Genomic DNA, 21,107 nt, shown 5'->3' on the forward strand with positions numbered 1-21,107 from the left:
AGGGTGAGGGAGCTGCTCTGCATCATTAAGGAAGGCAGAGCTATGGGATGAGAGTATGTGACCTCTGAGACAAACAACCTGCACTGAATGCATCAAACACTAAAATGTTGCCAGGAATGAAGAGGATTAAACCCCTTAAACTGTGCCTGAAACCACAAATGCCTGGAAGTAGAGAAATTCCTTCCTAATTTGTTTTCTCCCTGTATAATTAGTCTTCAAATATGCTTTCTGGAGCGAGTGCATTTGTCCCAATCTAAGGAAGCAAATGGAATGATGTAACTGGCTTCTTTCAGTTCCCACTTCAGTGCAACTTCACAATACCCTTGGACTTCAGGGGATTAAGTTCCTGTCTTGGCCATGGTCCAGTTACTGGTCATTGCTATTTGTCGATTATCCTAGCATTCCAGAAAACATTTTATCCCCTTCATTAATTCACAATTGACCAATCACATAAATCAGGTTAAGGACTAGTGGACATGTCTACAAAGAAAAGAGAGGTTCTAAGAAAGGTCGATTAAAGAACAGGTTGAATTTGATTTTGTCTCAATCAAATTGCAAATAATGACCCCTGCAAAATAAGAACATTAATTCAACCTACCTCTCTTTTGTTCACACTTTGAAAAGATGAAAAAAAGTCATTGTTTCTCTTAAAGAAGCACCCACCTTCTTAAACATACACATCTCATTTCCATCATGATGTTTAAAAACAGATTATTTGCAGATGTAAGGTCTGTGACTGTGTGAATATGTGTGTGCATAACTGTGTTTGTGGTGGATTCACCATGGTACCAGTGCCCAGGTGTGCTGCTGTGAGGACAGCTGGACACTGGGGACACACTGATGTCCAGTTGTACTCAGACCTCACCGCATGAGCCCTTCATTCAGTGAGAGTCAGGAGAAGTCCTGGCACTGATTTCACCAAGAACAAGCCTGAGTCCTGTATGAATTCATCTTGCCATCTTTATAGGTGATTTGCTGAGGGCAGCTCTGCTGTGTGACCTCTCCTCCTTTAAGCCAAGGACCCTCAAGCCTCCTCCAAGGTGACAATGAAGGCTGCATCCTGCCCTTCCCATGCATCCTGCCCTTCCCATACCTCCCTCTTTGTCTGGCCACACTGCAACCCGGGAGCCACAGGAGAGCAACCCAATTCCTTGTGTCCCTTGTTGGTGTTTGGAACACATATTTTTCTTGGTTTGACTTGAGGAAGAACATTTCCAAGAACGTAACTGGATGGGTTTTAAATTGCACACTTTGCCATGGACCATTCTCCGAGCTTTTGCGTATTTGTGACCAACATGTCTGCGGGCAGGACCAGTAAATGCTGCCTGATGATGGGGGATTGGTGTGGCCACATCCTCTCCCTCCAAGGTCTGGGCTCCTGTGGGCTTCTGGAGGGAAGCAAAAATATGTGGTTCCCTCTTCTGAAGTCTGTGGGGTGTGATTTTCTGTAATAAAGCATATGTGTTATTTTTGCGTGCAAAAGCTGCTCTGCCTAAGGGATTTGGACCCTACAAGAAGACAGATATTCTTGTTGCAAATTTCTCTTCTTCAGGGAAGAGAAATTTAAGCTAACTAATCAGTGCAGAACCCATTTGCTTTTCTCCTGAGGGAGATAGGGAGTATCATGACCCAGCATGGAGATAAGCATGGAATTATGGAATATCTCGAGCTGGAAGGGACAGCTCTGCACACCTCTTGGGGTCCATGGCTCCAGATCATCCACCACATGAAGAAACAGATCCAGTGTTAGACCACCTCCATGACTAACTGCAGTACCACGGGATCTGCCAGGCCTTGTTTGTGCAAAAGATGCTGAGCAATGAACCATTTCTTTGGCTGGGGCTGCAGTGGAAATTCTATAACACAAAGGCTATGAGGGCTCCAGAGGAGGGCATAGAGACCATGGCTCTGACAAAGTTTTCTGGAAAAGCATCGCTGGTCTTGGAGTAAAGTGAAACTGGGGGTGGGATGTAGGACATGACAGTGTCATCCTCCTGCTTGGTCCAGGAGGGGTCCAGACATCCCAATTTGCCTTTGGCCACACCATCAGGTAAAATTGGGTTACCTACCAGAAGTTTTTGGTGGGATCATGACCCTGTTCTTTCTGGACCTATAACCCAAAGATAAGGAAAGGAAAGACAACAGAGATACTGCTGCTCACTTTCCTCATTTTATTATTTGGGTTTTTTTGAGAGTGGGGAAAAGATATTTTGTGATGTAGAAGCACCACTGATTTATACAGTGGCATAAAAACATCAGTATGACAATATTTATATAGTTAAAAGGTTTTGAGATGTGCCAAGGAAAAATTTAAAATAATATAATGAAGAGGGTATTCAGGGTCTAAATTTACAGCAGCTGCCCTAAACATCAGTAGGATTTGAGTCCATCCTCTCAATATCAATGGACAAAGCCCAGATTTATGCCTTGTAATTCCTCATCATATTGTGACAGGAAAAGGTGGAAGTCACCATCCATCATTAAGTGCAGAGGTTCTAAGGAATTGAAGGGGTCCCTTGCTTGAGATTCATTGAACTTAGTGCATAGACTGTGATTGAAAATCCCAAATGCCATTTGGCATCCATCTGTTGCCTAGATGATGCCTAAATAAGAACAGTTTTTTTACTCATTACTTTTAAACTGTCTTCTGGCAAAAGGACATTGGCAGATTGTGCTGCTGTTGCATTTGCACCAACTTTTCACTAAGTGCTGATTTATGTTTATTTAATCACCATTACTGGTTTATAAGTTATGCCTCATTTCTTTAAACAGTATGATTCCTCACCCCCCCCCAAAAAAAAATTGAGTAAAGGATTTATGATGGAAAATCCATAAAAGGTCCCTTTTGTTCCACCTAATTGAATTTCACCTCCCGTTACCATTACCTTATTCCTGTTCACAGCACAGAGAATGAAAAGCTTTGGCAAGTTTTTGGGTGAGTAGGTCCAAGAAGTTAGAAATCTTGGCCTTTCTTCTGGAAGGTATTGTGTAAGGCAGACATCCTGGACATATCCCTGTGCTTTCCCCCTTTCTTTCTGTGTCATCCCTATATGAACCTGATGTTGCAGCATAGCTACATTCAAATATTCTGTAGGGTAGAGTTTCTCAAACCTACTTGAACTCAAAAAGCCTTGCTAGATCTGTTTGGCATTGAAATCTTTAAGAAGAGGTTCAGACAAGGCTGGCAGTCCTTAGCCTTAGATTCCCTGGATCTTTGGTTCAGGAGTGATTTCAGCCCTGGCAATTACCTGGCAGCATCACATTGCAGCTTTGTGTTTTCCTGTCTCATGTCACTGTAAGCAGCAGCGTTTCAGTGACTTCACTCAGCCAAATTTCCATGATTTCCTGCCCAAAAAGGACCACTTCCCCTAGTGTTTTTGTTTTTAACCATGCTCTACCTATTCCACACAAAGAAGTGATCTTTGTGTGGTTATGAACTAGCCAGTCTAGATATAAACTTTCTTCTGGAAAGAACTTGCTGCTCAGAGAAGTTAAAGGCCCTCAGTTGCCAACAGAAATATGATTTAACAAGCAGCAGGCATTTTGAAAAAGAAGTGTCTGTGTTTCTGACTTTGCTCCACAAAACGAATAGGAAACTCCCTGTAGTCCTAAGTGCAAAAGTGAGATCCTACAGCCCTGGCTCAGCTGCTGTCTGTGTTTGCAGCTGAAATCTGGGGACATGATTTTCGTGGGGACTTGGATGTGTGAATGACCTCGGATTTCACCTCATGGAGTGAGTTTCACAGAGGTTGAGATGGAGAGAGGCAAGAGAGGCACCATCACAGGGAAGGAAGAGTCCTTTACACGAATATTCCTTGTGCCTAAGGACACTGAAAGACTGAGAAGCTGGGACAGATCTACCTTGAACTACCTGGCACATGTTTTGTGAGAAGTTAAGGATGGTTTGCTGTGCACCAAAGTGTGTATATATATTTTGATATATATATATACACACGGTGCATTCTGAGCACAGCCAGCTAAACTTGGAACATGCTGGACACCAAGACATCTCACCTACAGCTAAATCTTGCCATCCTGCATGCAAGGGACATTTCCCTGGCTGTTTCACCAGCAAGGTGAGCACCCACTGGTGTTTGGGCACCTGTTAGGACCAGCATTTTACAAAGCACAGCCAGCAGACACAACAGTGAAGGAAGAATTTTCCAGGAAGAGGAGTTTATGTCATTAACTACTTAAGAGTTATGAGGTCACTTAGGTGGCTTCCACCTCATATCACTCATCCAAAGAACACAATGATAAAATCATTTTGCTGGATTAAAAGCACAACTTTGTAAGGTATAAATGAGCTTAGGTTCCCTCTGCAGACATTAGACTTGGCAAAACTCTGACTCATCTCAGAGGTAAGGGCATTCTTATGGATCCAATTAGAGAAAAAACACTATCTGGCAAGAAAGAGCAAAACCTATAATACTTCTGATTATACAATGGCAGCTGGAATAAAATTGTCTCATATGGGAACACGTGAGCTCAACGTGTAAGGAGAAACTGGTCTTGTCAGACTTAATTAGAGTGAGGGAAATGGCCTCTGGTCAGAAACTGCACACGTTGTCCACTCCTGACTCCTGGGGCTGAGCCAGACTCAGAGGTCTGTGGGACAGCACCCTGACCACAATCCCAGAGATGTGAGTTCACACCGAGGGCTTCTCGCTGCTGGTGGTGAGAAAACTGCAGGCTTTCATTAAAATGTTGTCTCATGCTGGTGACAGAACTGTGGAGGCTCCACCAGAGAGTCTCAAAGCACACTCTAAATAGCTGTTAGTGATGAGATGTGGGCCAGAGTGTTCCAGCAAAGAGTGCACAGGCTGGAGGCTGGTTTGGACTGCAAGAGGGCCACGGTGGGTAATACATCAGCTCCGTCCACCTGAAGGACATAAATAGATGTAATTACATCAGCATCCAAGTGCCTCATAGCACTCCTCTAAGCTAGAGATTTCCTGTTATTCCCAATTTATGTGGAAGCCTGGGGGACAAGGAGACTATAGGATTTCAGTGGGATCCAGACCTTCAGTTACCCTTCCAAGCCCTACCCTTGGGGACATGTGTATCATCGTGCAGGAATGGCCTCTGAAGGGCTGCCAGCCGCCTGGCCCTGGGGTGGTGAGCCGGAGTGCACTGACCCTCCGCGGTCATTTGGGCACCAGAGCTCACACAGGGCTTGGGAGGTGCTGTGCAGGGTAGAAATAGGTGCAGATTTGCTGGGAGAGTGGGGTAGGTGAGAGGGTTGTAACACCCTCACTGTCCCCATCGTTGAATCCAGCATGCTCCTGCTCTCTGAGTCAGGATCTTGGATCCTGGGGTTGACATCAAAACTGTTTTCTTTTCCTTAAGGTTTCGTTAAACTAAGCAAATCAACTTGAAATATAATCATGAGGTGCTGGGAAAGGTTTAGAGAGAAAAGCAGCAAAAGCAGCATTTTTACCAACCTGAAGTGGTACAAATGTATTTGAGATTATTCTGATAGAGGAAGATTTATCTAGTTGATATCTCATTGGCTTTACCAAAATAAAACTTTCTTTTGCGAACACAGATAAGCCATTTTATCCCATTTTTGGTAGTCAGTTGCAGGATAGTATTATTATTTTGCCTTCTTGCCATAATGTGTCTATATTTTATGCTTCCCAGGACAGAAGCTGTCCTGAAGAGTGACCAGGGCTTCAATCTCAGCTGTGGTCTCTGACTGTTACTGCAAATACAAAGGCAGATCACTGCATGCCCTCTTCAGCATTAACCCACAAATTACTTGTCTTACAGTCTGAAGATCTTTGCTTCTGGGAAAAAAATCTTTGGGACAAGGGGAAAGAGAAGCCCATGAAGCCCTCAGTCTTCAAATTAAGGGATTTATCCCATTTTATGCAAAGGGAAATGGATATATCTGAAAGGAACATGGGGAAATCCCCACTTTTCACTGACATAGTTACTCCTGTCCTGCTTCCACGTGAAAGGGCACTGTGTACCCTACTAAAGATCAGGAAGGGCTGTGTCCCTTGGCTCTCTCCTTGAGGCAAATGTACAAGTGGTATCTTGGGCTCAGACGCACGTGATCCTTTGAAATTTGATTTGTCCCGTGGTCCTGTTGCCTGTTATGCAGAGTTGCAGTGGGTGGGACCATCATGTGGATGTCCCCACTGGAAACTGCATGTATTTTGGGAATCTTCTGTAATACAACCTGGCTCATTGTTGACAGCCAGAGCTTTCCAGGCTCCTTTTCTTCTCCTTGGCTCCCTCCCTTATTAGGAGGGCAGTAATGGGACAGGTGTACCTGGAGGGCAAGGATGTACCACCACACCACACTGCAAGGATCAGGCAGAGCAGGAGAAGGTCTTTCCTGGGGAAGAGATCTCTTGCCCTGGGTGCAGGCAATGTCCTTATACATCCACCCTTGCCTGGTATATCACCCAAGGGCAAAGATCTGACCAACTTCTAAGCAGGCAGTGTGCCATCGTGACAGATGGGCACAAAAGGGGCAGCCAAGAAGCCATGTATGTGCATCCAGTGTGTTTAGGGGTTGGGTTCCCAGCCAGGAACGTCAGAGCAGCTGTCCACCCTCCCTTTACGTGCCTGTAGTTTAGGGGGATCTTCCACCACTAATCCAGCTTCAGAGATGGTTTAACTTTCAAAAATTAAAAATAGCATTCATTGCCCCATAAGGAGAGTGAGTCTTGACCCATTTGCATCAAGGGTTGGTGTGGGTGAGTGGGGAGGGGAGCAGCATCAAAGAATGGCAGGGTGGGGAACTGCATTGACCTCCATTTGTCTTTTTTGTTGGGATCTGCTATGGGATTGTTAGGAATGCCTCCTCACACTTGTCAGATCTGGCCAGGGTGCCCAAGGCAGGATTTGGGCTCTTCTGGAAAAGAGCAGAGAGGACTGGACTCTTCTATCCTATTCATCTCAGTCCTAGAGCTCCATGCTACCCCATGTCAGCAGTGGCTAGACCCAGTTATTCAAAATCGACATTTTAAAGCCCTGTAGTTAAAACTGAGTCCCCATCACAAGTGTCTAACCTCTGGGTGTCAGAATCTGGGACTGACAGATGCCTCACCAGGCACTTATTCTCTGTTGGTCTTGCAGAGGTACAGATGCAGCTCTTCACAGGGATAGAATACCATTTTCCCTGACTCTAATTATCAAATGTTCAGGTGTATTTTGAGTTTCAGAGCTAGAACTAATAAAAGATTTAGATTGAAAAAGATCAGACACTAAAGGACTTGCCCTTGTGATTTTAGCTGCTAAAGAGAGGTCTGGACCTGTGATTTGGTGGCTGTGGCCCTTACACTTCACAGATTATCCTAATTAAGCCCAAGGAAAAACTAAATATGGGTCTGTGTTTGCAATCTTGCATCTCCTGAAGCCTTGGGTAGCAGTAGCCTAGGGACTGAAGCATCTCAATTCAGTGTGCATCCAAAGTCTGGAGATCCTTACATGTAGATCTGTATGACATACTTACCTGTGAAAAGTTACCAGAGCCCAGGATTTAAGCTTTTTACTCTCTTGTAAAAGATTATCCTCCAGCCACTAGAGTATAATGGGAACCCAGCTGTATCTCTGCATCCCAAGTGCTCTGAGTAGGAGATTGGCACTAGAACTCTGCTCAGAGAAGTGCTTCACCTCTACCAGGTTTCAGTTTGAATCAGTTGCCTGGTAGAAAGGCTGCTGTTTGAAATGTAGTTGACAGTATCAATCAAACTGTTTAGGGGAAAACTTTCAGGTTACAGCTGAAAGACTCAGTGCACCTAAATTTGCACTTCAGTCCACCTGAACACCTGTGTTTTTTTGAAGTCTGGGTGCTCAAATTACTCTGATCCTAACAGGATTTCAACTTTGAAATCTTACTGGGCATCTTTGGGTACCACAGATGATGCAAAAAAACCCCCAAAAAACAAAACCAGCCAAAGCCTATAAATTCTCCAAACTCCTATTTTTCAAACTTGAGCTTTGTGATTTGAGGATTAGAGCAAGGCAGAGTGGGCCAGGGAATGGCTTCATTTCACCTCTGACTCTGGGTAAATGTTCTCACCTGTGACAGCAAGAGAGGTCAATCAAAGCAGCTGGGCTTATCTGTCACACCAGAACATTGCCAGTCAGCCATCATGATGTGGCCCATGGTCTGTACACCTGGTCATCTGCTTAGAGTCCAGTCCATGGAAATGTGCTGGTATGGCTGTGGCTTTGCCATCAAAGGTCACTCAGATGCAGCTGGAAATTTTTTCCATCACTTGAAACATCTTATCTTTTCCACCTTTCTTCTTCTCTGTGTGGTTACTTATTTTCCTGTTTTCTAGCATTGTAAAAAATTAATTTTTCTTACAAAATTTAATTTTAAACTGTAAATTAAGCCACATAAAGAATGTGAATTTGAAGCTCATATGAGAGATACTCTTCCAGGGGCCTCTGCACACACCTCAGTGTTATGTAGCATTTGCAGCTTACAAGAGACTTGTTGGAATATGCCCATCCCAACTATCAAACACAATCCTGATATGTGAATTCTCTTAAATCACTGGGTTTCAACCTGCAGTCTATGAATAGCAGGTGTCTCTGAGTATTTTCCCTGATGCTGAAAGGAGAAGGCATTTTGGAATGTTTTGCCTCTCTGCAAAATAGTTCTATACCACATTCAAGCTTTAACTTCTTTGGCATGCTCTAGTGATAATAGAGATGATTGTTTGCCTTGTTTGTCTCTGTTGGTGACTTTCTTCAAATTCCTCTCTCATAATCACAGTACATTTCATTCATCCTCTGCAAACACTGTGTACTGCAATGAAAAACAGGGAGAATAATTTCTGGAAATGCAGACCTGGAAATGGCATTATTAACACTGAAAGTTTAAGTAGAAATAGGAAGAAGGGGGACATTATGAATCAATGCAAATTTTGCAGAGTTATTGGAACATGTAATACCAGAGAATATTAAAACATATTGTTATGTATGATATTTTTTTGTATTCAATAATCCTATTCAGATGATGCCAAGGCATCCTGTAGCTGGACAAGAGCAAGATTTTGGTAGACAGCAGGAATGCCTCTGACAACATAGGATTTACCCAGTCTCCAGCTGCTGCCTAAAAAATGGAATGGTCTGATTTGTGATATTCATTATGAATCTCATGGCGTGTGAAATTCTTCTTAAAAAGAGAGCTCATGGAGCTAAAAAACAAAGCAAGTGTGAAAATGAGCATGATGTAAAGGTGAGGGACATGCATCATAAATACTCATGATTACTGAGGGCATCAATCAGTTAATGGTGTAATGGTTGGACTCAACGATCTTAGAGGTATTTTTTAACTTTTACAATTCCATGATTCTGTGATATGAACTTTACTTGAAGCAAGGAAGGATGGTTACCCTCCTCTTCCTCACATTCAGCTTTCACCATCAGTTTTGCTTCCCTTCTTGCTGGCTGAGTGCATTTCTGCCCCCTTTAATGAGAGCAGAGCACCTTCACCAGCAGCTACTGAGGATCTCTCACTTTGGCAGGGTGGTTAAGGCTGCTTTCAGGAGGAGTTATGACTGCTTAATTTGGGAGCAGCATGGGAAAAATCAGAGTTATTCTCCACCCAGGCTGGAGCAGGGATGTCTGCAGCTCCAGCCTGTCCTGCATGCTCTGGTTCCTCTGGCTACGTGGCCATGTCAGTGTCTGCATGCCCTGGCATTCCCCAGCCCTGGCTTGTGGAGCACTCAGCCTTGGTGTGTAAAGAAAAGGCCTCTGTAATAACTGAGGAGAATAAGGCTTTGCTTTCAGGAACTTTCTGGACTCGCCCTATTCCCCAGTCACTGTAATGTTCCAGCAAATACTTTGTGAGACAGTTTTCACACTGCTTCTAGGAACACACAGAATAGTCAACCAAAATGTCATGTGTTGTCTGTTTGACCTCTTGGCGTTCATTGATGCAAGTTTACCTCATAGCTACTATTTTCCTAATAAATTCTGTTTAGGGTTTGTTTTTCAAGCTCAAATGGAAAATCCCAAATTGTGTCATGACGAGAGTAAACACTCCTACATGCTGAAAATGTTCTGTTTTCCATTGCTCTGTTGCCAAAGTCTGGGGGTGAAAAAAGGCTCACACAGGCTGAGTGTCAAGGGTGTAGTAGAAGTGGGAGGTAGCCAGCTTGGAGTCTGAAGCTTGTGTGTTCCTTCAACAACTGGGTTGCTGTTGCCCTGATCCACCCACAAAGGATCAATTAATCAGAGGTTTCTCCTCAATCAACAGATGCAGCTATCCCTGCCCTGATTAGCTAGTGAAAGGAATGTTTTTCAGTGCAAGAAATATATTTAGCTCCCACAGTGCTGGGCAGACAAAAACCTGCTTGAAGAAGTGTGAACCTTGCACATCTGGAAGCTGGACACCTCTGGACCACAGCACTTGGAGAGGTGGTGGTGCAGCAGAGTTCCTTGAGGCTTTACCATCTGAATCTGAGCTCTGCCTCTTTGCAATCTGAACTCAGAGCAGCACTTCAGGGAAATGAAGGAATTAAATTCCAGATAGACCTTGGGAAACGGTCTGGATGATGAGGTGCCTGAATTCAGCACACAGGCTCTGCTGAGATGCTCTAAATTTCTTTTCAGAAAATTTTCTTTTCATCTGACACACCAGGTGCCTAATTTTCTGCTAGAAAGTCTGAACAAACCTGCCAAGACCTGGCAGAGCTAAGACACCTGGAGACATGCATGAACCTCATGGGATTCCTGTATCCTCTCCCACTCCTGCCTATGGACCAAAGTGAAAGGGATATTTGCATAATGCAAGGACATGGCCCCTTGATGGTCCAAGATCAGGGCATGACTTGTGTATCTTTGCAGAAAATCTGCCCTCCAGCTCATCTGAGGCTGGGCTATCAGATGTCTGCGAGGTCAGATAATGTTTAGGTTATTGAAGAGTTGCACCTTCTTGGAGTCCTATCACTTTCTGTACAGAGTCAAATATTCATCACATTGTGGGACAAAGAGAGACATGAGCTGGAGGAGGAACATTTTTTTCACACCTTGGACTCAGTCTGCTGCATTTCAGCTGTGTGTTTTCAACCTATGTCTGTATGAGAGGGTTGGAGGAAAAGCTAACCAGCCTTAAAGACAGAGTAGCAGAGGATTCACAGCTGAGTTATGTACTTAAATGCATGACAGTGTTTAATTTGCTTTTTTTCAATTTTATCTCCCAAACTACCAAGATCTCCCTTCACATTTTAAGTGCAACTTCTAAGCTGCAGACACTTTGTCTCCAGCAGGCTCCAGATCCCAGCTAAAATATATAAAATCAGAATACATTTTAAAGGCTGGTTTTTAGACAGACTTTCTCCTCAGTTATACTATATTTACCCCACAGATTTCAGTGAGGAGCTCCTCTTTTGCTGTATGGAGAAGGAACAATAGTTTTTCTTGAGTGAAGCCAACTTAGGGGTCTGACTGATGAACACATGTCCAAGTGTCCTCATGTCAGTGGTTTCCCAGGCCTTTCTGAAGAGGCAGGCTGATATCTAAGCTCTCACTTGTGAGAAATCTCAGTGCAACTGAAGTAAGTGACAAAATTTTCATTGATTTTCCACCGGGAGTGATTTCACTGAAAGCAATTAGAGCTCAATAGCACAAACACAAAAACGTCTCAAATGCTGAAATGAGAATTGTCTTGCAGAGATGTCTTACTGGGGAGAAATCCTTCAAGGAGGTTTTGCTCATTGCTCTTACATGTAGGGAGTGAGGAACTGAGTTAACTCCTTCCATCCCTGCAAAGGGACTGATCTCTCACAAGAGGAACTATCAGATCCCTCTTTCTCCAGCTGGACACAGCACAGCTGAGTTTCCCAAAAACTGCTCGTCACTTCAGAAATGTTTGGCTCTGGGGTCTGTCCCAAAAGCTTTTCTTGACACATCCAAAGATAATCTCAAGTCTGCCAGAAGGACTTTGGAGCCAAAACATTAACCTTTCATTTTTCTATTCTGTCTCCACTGAGTTCAGTCCTGCACCCAGGGAAGAAGCAAAAGGCTTCTGCTGGAAGCTGCTTTGCTCAAGCCGTGCTCTGCACATGCCCAAGTGTTTTTGCAAGGAGAGAAAAGCCAGCTTCCCACCAGGCTGGAAAAGCAGGAAGGTGGAGAGCAGCTAAGGAGCTTTTTAACACTCCAAGAGCTTGGTCTGTTCTTTCTCTTCACCGAGTGAGCTGATTGGCATCTGAGACACATTTAATCCTGCTCTGTGAAAAGGCAATATTTTAACAACAAAATGGCTGGTTCACCTGAAACCTCACATTTTCCAGAAAAACATGCCAAGCTGGGATTGAAAATCTGCATGCAAGTGGATCATGGGATATGTGTGATAATTTCATGACTTTCTATGACACTTACTGTGAGGATAGCAGCATGCTTTCTTGTATCAATGCAGTGACTGATCCATTTTCCAGAAATCCTTACCTTGTGGTAGATAAGACAAGTACAGATGTAAAATACAGAGCTTACTTCATCCACAAACAAGTCCAGCTGTTTCCCGGTGGAAACCTGCCATAGTTTCACAGTTCATAACTGCACTGTGTAAAATTTTAGAGCTGAAATTGTGTTTCTCCCACACACTGGCTGCTGTAGATGTTGTCACAAGCTGCATGAGGTTTACAGCTCTGTAGCAAGGTGAGCAAGGGGAAGCTGAGTTCACCTGTTTGCAGAAGGTGACCAGCCAAATACTGCCTTTAAAGCAATCTTGCATCAGTGGCTTGACTCACCTCCACTTTTCCAGTGAGGAAAGCAGGTCATTAGCAGCTGAGCTTCCACCAGGATGGATTTTACACAAATGTATTAAGGAAAAGAGCATCTAACAAAGATACTCCTTAGAAAAACAAAGGAAGAATTCATCAAACTAAGTAGGTGAGGGTAGTGACTATACTGGAAAAAACCTAGCATAAATATGGACACAGACCAGACCAGTTAATAATACAAATAATTGAGTACCAATATTGGCACAGAGTGAAAAAAAAACCATGGAGTGTGGGATCAGGTGAGAAGAAAGCAACAGAGCTCCTAAATATCTTGTTTGACTGGTGAGAAGGATACCAACTGGTGGGAAAGCAACAAGAGAGTAACTTCAAACACTGGGATTGAGGAGGTGTGAGCAGAGAGGAAGAAGCAGCTTAAAAGAGGAAAAGAAGACAGTTTTAACAAAAATGGGAGCTGAGTCACAGAAAAGTAAAAAACTGTAAGTGTAGCAGGAGAAATAATGAGATCTGGGGCAAAACCCCAACATACAGTGAAGTTAGAACCCACCTCATGACACAAAAGTTGGTTTGAATAGGTGGTTTTACAAAGAATATATTAGAAGAGATCTAAAATAGCAGCAGTGTAGGTTGGCACTGTGATCCATCTACTCACTGTGTCTGCCCACCATGGGATGTGTTTTCCCTCCAAATGCTGGGCTGACTCACACTTTAATGTGTTTGCAGTTGCACAACTGCTTTTGGATTTCGGTGAAACAGGCAGACAGTTCTTTTAACCTCCAACCTTTGCCTCTGTAATGAGCTTTTGGTGCTGTTGTTTTGTGTGTTTGACTAAGTAAGGATCAGACCCCATGACCCTGTGGGCTGGAGGGGACATTTCTCCTGGCTCACCCAAGGTTCTTAGTTCCATGTAACACCATAAATGTCCAAAGCCCAAATTCAGTGCCCTGGAGGCAGTGGAAAAGATGCCATGAGTTCAAATGGTCCAGGGCTCAGAGCCAAAAATTTTCTTAGAACAAAGATAAGGAGACAATTGCACTCTGCCCAACTCATGGAGACTTGTGTTTTGTGATTAATTTCCTTTTTCAGTGCATTGTGGAAGGAGAAAGGCCTTTCAACAGGAACATCCACAGGATGTGTTCAGTCAGCATGAGACTCACACTCTTTACAAATTACATGCACTTAAGAACTGAAGTCACTTAAAGCCAGACAAGTTCCTCTCAAATGACAGTTCCTGAGGAAACAGCTTGTGAAGTTCAGGACTGAACTTGCACTTTCTTGGAGAGAAAGAACCAGAAGCAGAAGTCAGGACTCAGAAGAATTTTTTTCACTTCCAAGGAAAAAGGAAGGCAGAAAATGGAATTACATTACTGCACAGTGGAGAGGGGGAAGCTCAGAGGTCCTAAAGCTCAGCCTGGAGCCCTTTGGCCCATGGGCACCTTCTCCAGGCAATCCAGGGTGCAAGTCAGTGGGCCAGGGGAGAGCTGGCAAGGTTATTTCTTTTGAGGGGACATAGGAAATGGCAGCCATTTGGGAATGATGGGAAGTTCACCTAGCCAGGGAAGTTTGTGTCTGAAGAATGTTTTCCTTCCTGGAAGCTATGAACTATCAAGGTAAAAGGGGAGGGGAAAAAAAAAGAAACATCCAGAGACAAAATGAGAAAAGAAGTGCCAAAAAGTCATTTGCAAGAAGAAATTTTATTTGACTTCCTGTTCAATTGCCTTTTTCTTTTTGCTTTGGCTACTCTTTCCATACAGCACCCTGATCTTCATTAAAAGGCCATTTATTTCACTAGTTTGTGCATCAAGCTAATTATATCCTGTGCACAGCACGCTTGGACTTGACAAGCCAAAAGGGACAGCTAGGACTGGATTCGTTAAAAACTGTTTTTCATTTTATAGTACTATAAAATATAATGATACAGTTCAGTCCCAAACTTGCAGTAACCAAATTTGTATGGCACAAAATCCATTCCTCCAAATTTGGACTTCCTAGTTGAAGCTTCAAACACTTTTCACTGCTGTATTTTCTCTGTCTCCAGTCACTGCCTCATTGAAAGGTGTCAGGAATGATTTGGCCAGTAAAATTAAATTGTTGTTTTTCTACCAACAGTAATGCCTGGGGTTGGCCAAAATGGCATAAAAGATTCAGGAACACATTGATTTAAAAATAACATTAAATTCCAATATAATGTGGCTCTGAGGCCCCTTTTAGTGAGATACTTTAAAAACATAAATATAGGCAGTACTGGCCTCAAAAGAATTTATGTGCTGGAGGCTCTGATCCTACCAATATAAATCTCTGCCTAGATGGAGGATTCTATCTGGTGGAAAGTTCAGTACAGCTAATGGTTATTGAGCCAGAAATTACCCCATTTAAATCTCAGCTCCCTGGCTGAGCCTGTGAGGCTGAAACTCCCCAACAACACAGAGAAGAAAAAAAAAATCAGATAGAAGAAAGCTGCTCCTGAAACAGATACCAACAATGACACTTTTACAGCCATTTATTTCTAATTGCAGCTGTGCCATAAATAACCCAAGATAGCCCTTTTTAAATTATTGTTCAGTATCTGGAAGCCTAACTAATGATTTCCAAGTAACAGGACTTTCACTTCTAACAGGATGGAAGAATATGACAGTTCAGAGCATGACTGAGAAGTGTCATCCCACAGCTTTGTAGCATGGCAGTTTTCCAAGACTGCCCTTCCCTAGCCTACACTGCTCCATTCATGTGCTCTACCCTTCAGATATCACCAGACAGCAGATTTTTTGGGGCAGATTTTGCCTAAGGCAAGGCTGTTTGGTAAATCCTACCCCTAAATCTATGGTTTGAACTGTTCATGTGAAAAGGTGAGCAGCATCTTCTATGATGGGTCATTCCTGCACACAGGATGCCCTGAAGTCATCAGACCCTTAATATATGGAAGATTTACTCCCAAAAAAACCCCAGGCTTCTCTATATTTGACTAATTGTGCTTGGATCTTCATGGCAGAAGGTTTGCTCTGGCAAGACCAGGGTCCCCTGACTTCACAGCCATGAAACTATCAAATGGCAAGACTATAGTGAAAGTGTCCCAGAGGAAATGTAAATGGACAGGGTGTCTGATGGACACAAAACTGAGCCACAAACTTATTTCGGAAGGATTGAAATCTGTTTGAAATAAAAAGGTTTTGTTAACTTGTTCCATAGCTGGGTTTAATAACAAAATTTTAAAAACAGCGTTTGGAAGCAGATTTGAACTGGGTATGTATTAGCAGAACACCAAGAGATTTCATTTTAAATCCCAGACATTGGGATTTAAGTCAAAAAGTATTCATGGCACCTTCCCTCTTGTTTTCCACCAGTTCTCTGACAGAAAGTATTTCTCCTCCTGGGAGGGCCTAGCAGCACAATTCTCTTCTTTCCCAAATATTTGTTGGAATGACCTCCCATTTCAGAAACCAAAGGAAAAAAAAACCATTAAAATTTCTCATTAATCAATATTAACTTTGATGTTAGCCTCCCCTATGAGCAGAACCCTTTCTCGCAAAGGACGAGCGTTCTCAGCCTGTGATAAGAAAACAAGTTATTTAATCAATATATTTTCCAGCATACGTGTTCTTTGGCAGAGGCTGTGAGTTGCCTCTTCTGAGTGTGTCTCTGCTCGGATATGTGTGTGTGTGTAAGCCTTCCTGCCTCAGAAAACAGAGCTGTTGGACATGGATAGGAATGTGTCTGGCATCTTTAGAAGAAAGACTCAGAAGGAAATCAGTATTTGAGCGAGTTTTGCAAGATATCCAGCTCTGACTGTTCCTGCGGTTAACTTTCCCTTCCAAAATTGCTAATGGTGAGCTGTCCAGACCGTGTGTCTTACCAAAGAATTTTGGAGTCATGAGAAAACAATGAGTTAGCCGTTAGGAAAGATTAACCTCCCAATCTTAATCCTTCCAACTATCACTTTACATAAAAAGGGCATTTATGTCTAAACCACTGCTAAAGACTCTTGGATAAATTTCTCGCCTAATTCCACCGAAACTGTCATTTCCACACCAAATATATGGTGATTTAATGTGAGCTGGCTACACTCATTGTGGCAGTAGTGTTAGAATTGCCATCTAATATGGGAGTCCTGTTAATGCTACTACACACTGCATTTACACAGAGAAAGTTTACAAGCTGAGCAAACAGGAGACACAAAGGATTGCAGAGAAAAGAAGTATCTTTATATTTTAGGCATTAAAGGTCATACTAATAAGATGATTTGCTCGTTAATATATAAAGAATTTGAGAAGGAATGTGATATAAACCCAACTGTGCTAAATCCCACACCATCCCTCTCTATTGCTTTGCAAAGGACATTAGGGTTTAATTTATTATGGAAAGAGCAGGTTGTCCCTTCTGATTTCACTGATGCATCCACAACCAGAACAAAATGTAACACTTTAGAATAACTAAAGAAGTCATTTCCTGGAGTAAGTCTGTTGTAAGAACAGAATTTTAGGCCTAGGAGCAAAAGAATACTTAATGCCTGTGACTTACTCAGTCATTTTAATCCCTGCTGCTTTCCTAAGCAGGACCTAGACTGCTCAGTCCATTTTTAGTTCTCAGGATCCAGGTTTTGAAAGTCAGAAATAATGACTTTTATTAAGCTGATTTTTTTTTTCCCCTTCGTGCCTGCACTGTCTGACAGGTCACATAAAGTTGGTGGTTGAGACCTTGGCATATTCTAACTCTAGGGCTGCATAGCAAATCTGTGCACTTTATCCCTTGGTTGGGAACTCTGCAGGGACAGCAGCTGAATCCTCGTGGAATGGCAGCCTCTGTGCTCTGGTGGCTCCAGGTGTGGTGGTGAGAGAGCAGCCAGCTCTGCTCCTGTACCACCTACAGTTCTATCCTGGGAAGTGTGTGTGTTGATCATCTGAAAGTAGCTTTCAATCAGCATGTTTTGAATAGGAAAAAAATTGGAGAAAAAAAAGAAAATTTATCTTCAGACTCTGACCCTGCTGCAAGGGCTTTGGAGGGGTTTGGTGATGCTGAGCCAAAAAACAGAGACGACTAACACTGATAGCAGGAAAACCACCTTGGAAATTCAGACCTGTGTGTGATGGTGTGACTGGGGCAGAACAGAGGGATGTGTGTTGTATTCCAGCCCCTCTGCAAAGGGAGATTTTTGGTGTTAAGGCTCAACAGCTGTAACTAATCCAGTTGCAGGTTTGCCTCTGGCACCAAGTGCTGCAGTTCTTTAGCCAGAACAAGTGGTCAGCACTGTCCTTGACAAGAAAAACAAGCTCACAGTGAGGGGACTGACAACCTGCAAGTGTTATGGACAGAAGTGAAAGGAGAAATTTTTGGCACTCTAGAGCCTTTCTGTTATTGCAGTGCACCAAATGAAAGCCTGCATAAAGAAAGGATCATCTGGTTCTTAAAGGTCCTTTTCCTCTGCTCAGCACTGGTGGGGTCACTCCTGAAAAACTGGGTCCAGTTCTGGGCTCCTCAGTGTAAGAGAGCCATGGACACACTGGGAGTGATCAAAGGACCGTGAAAAGCACTAAGGTGCTGAATCTTCTTTCCTGAGGAAAGGCTGAGAGAGCTGGGACTGTTCAGCCTGAAGAAGAGAAGGCTCAGGAGGATCTTTTCTATATATACATATATAAATACCTGAAGGGTAGGTGTAAAGAAGACAGGATTTTTTTGGTGGTAACAGGGTCAGAGGCAATGGACACAAACTGAAACACAGGAGGAGTTCCTCTGAACACAGGAAACACTTTTTTTACTCTGAGGGTGACTGGCACAGGTTGCCCAGGGACATTGTGGAGTCTCCATCCTTGGAGATACTCAAAAGTTGTCTGGACACAATCCTGAGAAAGCAGCTCTAAGTGTCCCTGCTAGAGAAAGGAATTCAGACAAGATGATCTACTGAGGGCCTTTCCAACCTCAGTCAGTTTCTGATTCTGTTACTGGCCAGCTAGAAGACTTCTGTGGCCTTATGGGTGCCAAAACGCTGAAAAAAATAATAATAAAAAATCATGCCTAATACTGCTCATCATCTTCTGGCTGAAATTGATGAGGGGTGTCTGAGCAATGCCCTTTCTGGGTGCACAAGTACTTTCTGTGATATAAAGGGTGCTGTCAATGCATTCTTCTCAGGAGGTGAAGGAGAAACAACAACCTTTTATATTTTCAGGATGTGCAAGGCCTGCCACTTCCCCCTTGCTGTAGAGGTAGCTGCTTTGGGCTGCTGTGCTCACTGCAGAGTGTCTCCAGCTGCAGAAATATCTGTTGTGACAGCAGGACAGGGACGTGTGGGGAAGCACAGGAGATAAACAGCACAGCAGCCATGCTAATGCTCTCCCTGATAACGCAGCTCGAGAGCTAAGACTCATTTATCTCATTGCTGGATGAAACAAATCAAAGAAGGCAGATTCTCCACACAGTGTACACTACTGTGTCAACAAAATTTATCCAGATGGGAGTCTATTTTGCTGCATCACTCAATGGTTTTTAAAGGAATTGGAAAAATTGATCAATAACTTGACTGCTTTGTTGGATTTCTTATTGTGTTTGGGTGCAGTGAGCAGCATTTCCTGGTCAAATGATTTCTAAGGTAGTTATTGTCTATTGAAAGAATAGGAAGAAAAGCAAAAAGAAGAAGTGTGTTTAATTTTCTGGAGCTATTACCACCATCTATGCTCCAATTACACCTGCAAGTCCCTTGCAGTGCATTGCTCAGCCATCCAGGAGACCATCCTCCATCCCAAAAGGGCAAAGGGTCCTTAAATTGCTCCAGGAGAATGTGACTGTGCCAAAACCAGAGGTGAAATCTGTTACAGAACCAACACCAGATCCAGTCTTAGCTCAGAGCCTTAATACCAGTATTACACTTTAGGCTGAAGAGCTGATAAATATTACAGGGTTCATACACATGGATATGGAGCTGTATGAACACACAGGCTTTAAATAGAGATGATCTCCATCCATGGAGTGACTCCCCTTCCATCTGCTGGCAGTGCCTGGGTGGAAGCACTCTCATCCAAGAGAGGTGACCCCAAGCCCAGGAGCCCTGCATGACATGTCCCTCCAAAGCCCTGGCAAGGCTGATGCTCGTGCCTAGGGCAGGGAATAAATGGTTTTCCTGAAAACACTAATGTTCCTTGTCTGCCAAAAGCCAGCTCCAAAAGCCTGTAGCTCTAGTTAGCAGAGATAACCAAGTGTATAAAATTTCCTTATGTAGTTCAGTAGCTGATTTATTTATATTGCTCTGAAGGAACTACCCAGCCAGAGATTTATCAGTTGTCTGGTCAGTCCTCTGGGCATAGCTGGGGCTACTGATTCCCTCCAGCAGCTCCCACATCAAACCCAGCAACAATAGACAAGGAAGTGTCAGTTATTAAACAGGCTGAAAACACTTTCCATTGTTAAGTAAAGGATTTCCTTATGATTTCCCATGCCAAATAATAAATTCTATGTTATACAGTGTGTGCCATGACAGACCAGCACTACTGTGAAAAAGATTAATATTAAAACTGAATGACATCTTCACCATTTCTTGTCAAAGCTGGCTCAGGACTATCCCCAATAGGTGCAAGGCTGAGTTTAACTCTTGTTTTTCCCCTTTCTCTTCCATTCTTGATTGGAAGAGATGAAAGGGGAAAAGGGAATAGAACATTTTGAGGAAAAGCTTTGCTCTCACAATGAGGAGGGCTTGTTCTCCAGCCACTGGAGTTGTGGAACAGCCTGGTGGGATCATGCTGTGATCTTTTCCATTTCCCTGGAAGCAAGAAATGTAAACTTGTCCATTGCTTCATAAATAGTGTAAGTGTTACTGGAAGGGGCTTTTAAAATGGGATTTCATTTTTCTTCCTTTCTTTTCCTACAGTGGCTAGAAATTGCAAATGCTCAGGAAAAGAAGGAGGATTGTAGGGGAGCCCAATTCCCTTCGGGCAAGCTGTTGTACACATGTACAGGAAATTGAATGCAGAAATTATTGCATGCAAGGCTGTTAAAGAAGTGTTGGGGTTATAAAACAGATCTTTCAGCTGCCACCCATTGTGGACATTCCAGTTGTAAAGGGTCACATTTTAATACAAATCTGCTGTCCCAAATTACATTTGTCTTTTCCCATAAACTAGAAGTTGTCGAAGATTTACAGGAAGGTAATTTTAGTCCTTGTTATTTTAACTAGTTTATCTTCTCTCTGAATTTCAAAAGAAGAAGGAGAAGGAGAAGGAGAAGGAGAAGGAGAAGGAGAAGGAGAAGGAGAAGAAGGAGAAAAGGAGAAGGAGAAGAAGGAGTAGGAGAACGAGAGGAAGGAGAAAAAGGAGAAGGAGAAGAAGAAGGAGAAGAAGGAGGAGAAGGAGAAGAAGGAGGAGAAGGAGAAGAAGGAGAAGAAGGAGAAGAAGGAGAAGAAGGAGAAGAAGG

This window comes from Lichenostomus cassidix, chromosome 4 (assembly GCF_008360975.1).
Source record: "Lichenostomus cassidix isolate B80296 chromosome 4, HeHo_3.0, whole genome shotgun sequence".
Taxonomy (NCBI): domain Eukaryota; kingdom Metazoa; phylum Chordata; class Aves; order Passeriformes; family Meliphagidae; genus Lichenostomus; species Lichenostomus cassidix.